The sequence below is a fragment of the Dermacentor silvarum genome, chromosome 6, assembly GCF_013339745.2.
Source record: "Dermacentor silvarum isolate Dsil-2018 chromosome 6, BIME_Dsil_1.4, whole genome shotgun sequence".
NCBI classification, from domain to species: domain Eukaryota; kingdom Metazoa; phylum Arthropoda; class Arachnida; order Ixodida; family Ixodidae; genus Dermacentor; species Dermacentor silvarum.
The window spans coordinates 8,921,428-8,927,939 of record NC_051159.1 but is presented as its reverse complement, the minus strand read 5'-3'; the positions used below and the strand labels follow the sequence as shown (position 1 = coordinate 8,927,939).

General features: G+C 49.9%; 1 long non-coding RNA gene across 1 annotated transcript; it reads right to left on the bottom strand.

The window, feature by feature from the left end:
* Positions 1–1,074: 1,074 nt before the first annotated feature.
* Positions 1,075–2,372, bottom strand: LOC125946178 (uncharacterized). The gene is made up of 2 exons (XR_007467441.1): positions 2,203–2,372; positions 1,075–1,208 (listed from the first exon to the last, which is right to left on the bottom strand). It is a non-coding gene; the product is annotated as an uncharacterized LOC125946178 (long non-coding RNA).
* Between the last annotated feature and the right edge of the window lie 4,140 nt (positions 2,373–6,512).

The window sequence follows — 6,512 nt, the reverse complement described above, 5'->3', positions numbered from 1 at the left end:
AGTCTCCGGTTTGAAAGGGAGCAACGGAAGGACTAACGGCAACGCTTGCTCTCGTCATGCAGGGGGGCGCTGCGAGCGCGCGACCGGATCAGATGTGCAGTGTTTCGGCTCCGTCGTTTTTCGCACGGAACCACTAGCCACCTTTACAGACCCCTAGGAAAGCCTTACCACCGTCTCCGGAATATGATCCGGTTCATCTGGACACCACGTTCCTTCAAGTGGACCCATCTTACGTCTTTCTCGGGCATTCTACATCTCGACGCCGGTGGCGACCCAGCTAGACCTACTGGCTATGGCGCCTCCCGGCAGAACGGCGAATCGTCCCCAAACTAGTCCCGCACCTGAGGCGGACACTTACGCCGGTTACGACCGCCACGGCATGCTGTGGACAACCATCCAGACCTCGGACAGCAGATCGGAGCTGCCCCAAACCTTTAAGGTGGCGGTCCCACTCCGGCGGCACGAGCCCCCCGTTTTCAGTACTTCTGGAGCAACCGTGGTGGCTCTTCTACTTAAGATATGAAGTTGTCGTATATACCATGAAAAGCTTAATTCTTGTAGATTCCAACTATATATAATATAAGGAAATTGATTAATGTGATTTAGAAATAAATGTTCAAGAACAAGCGTGAGATACATGGTTTTTGTGAACTGTGTCTCAGTTGTGACCATATTTAGAAGAAACTACCGCACTTAATACATTGCGGCTTGCTCTGTAGCTTTAGGACATATTTTATCTAGTTCCTAGACGTAGCAAAATAATTTTGAATTTTTACTTTTTGGATAATTTGCTTATGAAAATTGCCAAATATTGCAATCTTCTGTTTTAAACAGCCCGGCAACTACATGCTCAAGGAAGCTACATTTTGGATAAAGTAGAGTTCAAAGAATTTACATTTAGGACGCAAAAATTCATTTATGTAACTTGCACAAAAACGAGCGCCCCCCCCCCCCTTCTTTTTTTTGCTCTTCGTGCGGAATCGGTTTATTATTTAGTAAATATGATTGGGAACGATCTCGTAAAGTCCCATCGAATCTGTGCCACGTGCAATTTCACAAAGTAGACGCAAGACCTTTTGTGCAATGAGGTAATATTTATTTTGCTCTATATAAAAGCTCGTTCCGCGCTTTTTGTGCGTTCATCCAACGTTGTGACACCAGCAGGTAAGGCAGTAGTTCCTGTATGAAGCTCCACCGGGCGGCACCAGCTGAAAAAAAAAAAGTAAATTACAAGCATGTTACATTTGCAAGCACGTAACAGCATGTTTCAAGCATGAGTCATTTTGGTATTTAGACATAGGAATATTGCGTGTAGAGGCGAAACGTGCGAAAGCGGTGAATGGGCGGCATTACAAACAAAAGCAATTCGCTTTTACATACATGACGTAGAAAATATCCGACTCATCCCAAACATATATGAAAACACCTGATTTCCAAGCGTTCCCCCATTTCCGGGCATTATTTCCTGCAAATACACGAGCGACTTCGCGTTTCCGAAACTTGGCCTCGGGCGACGCGACGGTACGCTACATACATAGAGACGGACGCAACAAAGGCAAATGCGTGGGTGCAATGCCTTTTTTCAGTCCTTTAGAAGACGTAATTTTCGAATTACAAGTTTTTGATATGTTCGTCGTTCGCGCGTTCTGCCGGCGCCAGCAGCACACCCCATGTTATCACTCTTGGCAATCGCCCATCGCGTTTTCAACAGGCGTGAGTACCGAAAGAAGGTATATGCTGTTGCGGAGCCACAAAAAACGTCACAGACTTGTCCCTCTAAGATTCATTACACGCCAAACTAACTTTATCACCACGGCCGAGTTGCTTATCGCTAACTGCGTCACAGCGCGCTGTGCGGCCAGCGTGCCTCATAAGTACCCCAGAAGGTAACGAAATTACTTTTCAGTAATGTCTGGCGTCAGAGAAAGCGGCACAAACTTCTAGCAAGATGCACTAGACTACACACCACGGCTGAGTTCTCGCTAACTGCGACACGGCGCCCTGTGCGGCCAGTGTGGCTCAAAAAGCGAAATAAGTTACAATAGTCCCATAGGAAGCGTCGGAAACATGTCTCAGCACGATTCATTAACTCAAATTAATTGCGCCAGGATGGCCGAGTTGTTTTTCGCTAACTGCGTCTTAAGTCTCGGTCCCGTGCCGTAAGCCTAATTGCGTCGTAGACTGTGAAACAAGATTTCTCACCTTGCCGTAGTCCAATAGTGCAGTGGTGTCTTGTCCCAGTGCAGAAGGAACGCAAGAATACGCCGAGAGCCCAATAAACCAGGTTACATTTAAAAAAGAAAAAAAAAAAGAAGAAGACAGACGGGTCGTCGCGCGCGAGCGCTCAAACGCGCGCGCAGCCATCCTCGCTAGCTTCGGGGGAGTATCTGGCGGATGACGCATGTATCTGGCGCGTCATTGACCTGTAGCTAGGTAAGGCAAGGAAAATAAGTCGCAAAACTTAAGTTCATTTATACGCAAAACGTTTTAGTTTTCGCGGCAAATAATTAAAAAAATAAATCAATGCCTGTTAACTTAAGTTCACTTTCTTTTTTTTTTCGATGCTAGCGGCAGCTAACGTTCGGTGTCAAAAGTATACCGTGACGTATGGTGACGTGTTTCCTGTTGCCAGTTTTTGCCGAGTGTCCCCTCTTGTTGAATTTCTTTCTCTATGGAGCTTGTGCTTGGTGGCGCAGGAAAGGAGTAGGTCGTCCACAACTTGGGAGAGGAAATACCGGTCGCGGTCTGTAAGATGTTGACGAGGAGCGCCGTGATGAAGGATGATGTTGTGCAAAAGAAACTCAGCGACGTCGGTCGCTCAGGATGTCGGAAGAGCTTTGGTGATCGCGTACAGAGTGGCATAGTCTGTAGCGACAGCAATCCACTTGTTGCCGGAAGGAGATATAGGGAAAGGTCCAAGCAGGTCTAACCCAACGCGAAAGAACGGTTCGGATGGCAAGTCGATAGGTTGAAGGCGACCAGCAGGGAGTAGAGGTGGCTTTTTCCGGCGCTGACATAACTCGCAAGAAGCGACGTAGCGGTTCACGGACCGGTATAGACCGGGCCAAAAGAATCGGCGTCGTACACGATCGTACGTGCGAGAGACGCCAAGGTGACCAGCCGTGGGTACATCGTGTAACTGAGAGAGAATGATGGCACGCAGATGGCGGGGAATGACAAACAGCAGCTCGGGACCACTAGGGTGCATGCTGCGCCGATACAACATGCCGTCCTGGACGAGAAACAGTCGAAGGGAGGGGTCGGACGGCGTAGATGCGAGCTTGTCCATTACGTCACGTATGTAGGGGTCACGGCGCTGCTCGGTGGCGAGGTCAGCGAATGCAGTGAGCGAGGAAACAGGAGCAAGAACGTCGGTCGCACAAATATCCGGAGGATCGACAGGATGACGTGACAGACAGTCGGCATCTTGGTGTAAACGACCCGACTTGTAGGCCACGGTGTACGGGTACTCCTGAAGTCGCAATGCCCAGCGACCGAGGCGGCCTGTAGGGTCCTTCAGGGAAGAGAGCCAGCACAGCGCGTGGTGGTCTGTAGTGACTGTAAATGGCCGACCGTATAAGTATGGACGAAATTTCGCGACGGCCCAGACAAGTGCAAGACACTCTCGCTCGGTGATAGAATAGTTGCGTTCAGCAGCAGAAAGCAAACGACTTGCGTATGCAATCACACGGTCATTCCCTCGCTGACGCTGAGACAAAATGGCACCGATTCCATGACCACTGGCGTCAGTGCGGACTTGCGTAGGCGCAGACGGGTCGAAGTGCGCCAAAATAGGTGGAGATGTCAACAGGGAGATGAGCTTCGAGAAGGCGGTCGCTTGCTCAGGGCCCCAGGAAAAGGAAACATCAGCTTTCAGAAGCGAAGTAAGAGGTCGGGCGACTTCCGCAAAGTTGATCTCCCTGTTCTGCCATCGGCGACCCGGACAACACAGGACGCAGCAGGTGTGATCACTTTAGTCAGGCGTCGACGAAGATGGTCACTCATGACAGAGATGTGCGCGCCGGTATCAATTAAAGCCGTCACAAGACACCATCCACATACACCTGAAGTAAATTTCTATCCGTCGGCAGGTTCAGCAGAGGAATTTCAGTCCGGGTCGATGTAGCAGCGTCACCCCTCGGAGCTGCACCCGTCAGTTTTCCGACGAGCGCCGATACATGGGCGACGGAGAACGGCGAAGAGTAGCTGGGCGAGGCAGGGGCCGTCTAGGAGAAGGCGAACGACTCTGCCGTGTAGGTGGCGAGGCCTCAGCACGGTGATAAGGCTCTGTGGGTTGTTCCGGCGGCAGGCGACTACCTGGTGAGCGATGGTCTGGTTGGAATGCAGATCGAAATGAGCGTGTCCAGGTGTTGCGGCAGTGACGAGAAATATGGCCAACACGTCGGCAGTTAAAGCAAATAGGCCTGTCATCTGGTGTTCGCCATTGCATTGGGTTACGGTAGGGCCGTGAGAGGTACTGGTTCCGCTGAGCCGGGACAGTCGTAGTAAAGGCGTCGGATCGGTTGATGGGACAAACTGAGGGAACACCAAGGTTCGCCAGCTCTTCGCGAACGACAGACTGGATTAGGGAAATCGTCGGTCTAAAATCGTTCGGGGCATACGTCTGGGAATTAACCGGCGATGCGGCCTCTATCTCTCGGCGAACGACGCGCACAATGCTTTCGGACGTGGTCGGCTGAGGCGCGGAATGGTCTTCGCACGATGATGTAGCGGCTGTATTCGGAAGACGGGTATACTGATGGACAATTCGACGGCCTTTTGCTTCTTCGAAACGCCTGCATTCACTTATGATGTCGTCGATGCTGGTGCAGTTCTTGTACACGAGCAGGTTAAAGGCGTCATCAGCTATGGCCTTCAGCACATGGTTCACCTTTACATCTTCCGGCATTCGCTCGTCCACCTTGCGGCAAAGCGCAAGAACGTCCTGAATATACGTCACGTATGACTCGGTTGACGTCTGGGCGCGAGTTCCGAGTTCCCTCTTCGCTGCTCGTTGTCGCCCAACTGTCCTCCCGAAAAGGTTGCAGAGCTTTTTCTTACATTGCTCCCAACTCGTTAGCTCCTCTTCGTGTGTCTGAAACCAGACCCTTGCCGTGCCGTTCAAGTAGTAGATCAGATTGGCTAACATAACGGTCTGGTCCCACCTGTTACTTTCGCTGCCACGCTCGTACAGCCGGAGCCAATCTTCGACGTCCAGGTTGTCGGTCCCCGTAAACGTGCCATGGTCGCGGGGCTGAGCCAAGATGACGGTTGGCATGGTGGGCGCCGTTGTGGGCGCCGTTGTAGCCGCTTCGTCAGTCGGCATGATGGTAACGGCCAGGCTACGTCCGCTTCGGAGCTCCATCTCGCATGAGATGTACCCCGCACCTCCACCAAAATGTGACACAAGGATGAAAGTAACAGTAAAATCTATTTACAGGTCATATTACAAGAGACAGGCAGCGCAGGCAAGTCCCTAACGTTGTTGTCTTCCAACACCAGCTCGTGCCCTTCTTCTTCCACCTTGTTCCCAACGTTGTAACAATATCTTAAGTACATACTTAGGCATTCGCCAGTCTGCACTATGTGCATTTGACCCCATGTGAAAGGAGTACAATACACTGTCTCGCACACACACTGGACAAATTTAGTGGTACCTTTAACCAAGCAAGCCTCGCTTGCTTGCTTGCTCGCCTTTCACAGTTCACTTACGGACTGTCGTGCATATCCTGTCTACATTATTTCTTTCCGGTTATGTATGTGCATAACAGTCCACAAGTGAATTGAGAAAGACATCCAGGCAAGGGGGGAGGGTTGCTTAGTTAAAGATACTGCAAAACTTGTATTGCATCTCTCAGGGCTTCTGTGGTCTATTCCTTTGACCATGTGTATATTTGGTCACATTTACATGGGGCAGACTGGCCGGTGCCTCAACATGTGGCTGGGAGAGCACCAACATAGGTGTCCGCACGCCAGCATAGGCATGGCATAGTGGACTTGAAATGCATGAGAACTCTGCCGCTAGCTCATGCAAATATTCTATAACGGCTGGCACTTAAATTTCTCTGGGTTGCCCGTACACCAGCACTCCTATGCTTGTTTCCACGCCAAGTGATCAGCTAAGAGATTTTCCAATTTCCGCTAGCAATCCACCGACACTGCTGCTCTTTGTCGAGTGGAAACCAATACAGCCAAAGTATTTCACAACACGGATGATTGATTTTTAGAACAAAGTGCAGATGTACGCAATAACCAGTAAATGTATCTTGACTTATAGCTATGGTGGCACTGACGAAGTGGCATGTCCTCTGTTAGTGCGTTTGTTATTGTCATTGCCATAATAAGTTCTCTCTGTTTTTATTGGAGTTTGTTATGTTAGTTCTGAAAAGGCAACTTGGAAGCTTTGTTTATGTTGGTTCTACTAACAGCATCTTGTATTCTTTGACATCTGTTTTGGCTAGCACAATTGAGTCAACTTAAATTCACAAAGCTCTCTATGTGCAAGCCTTCAT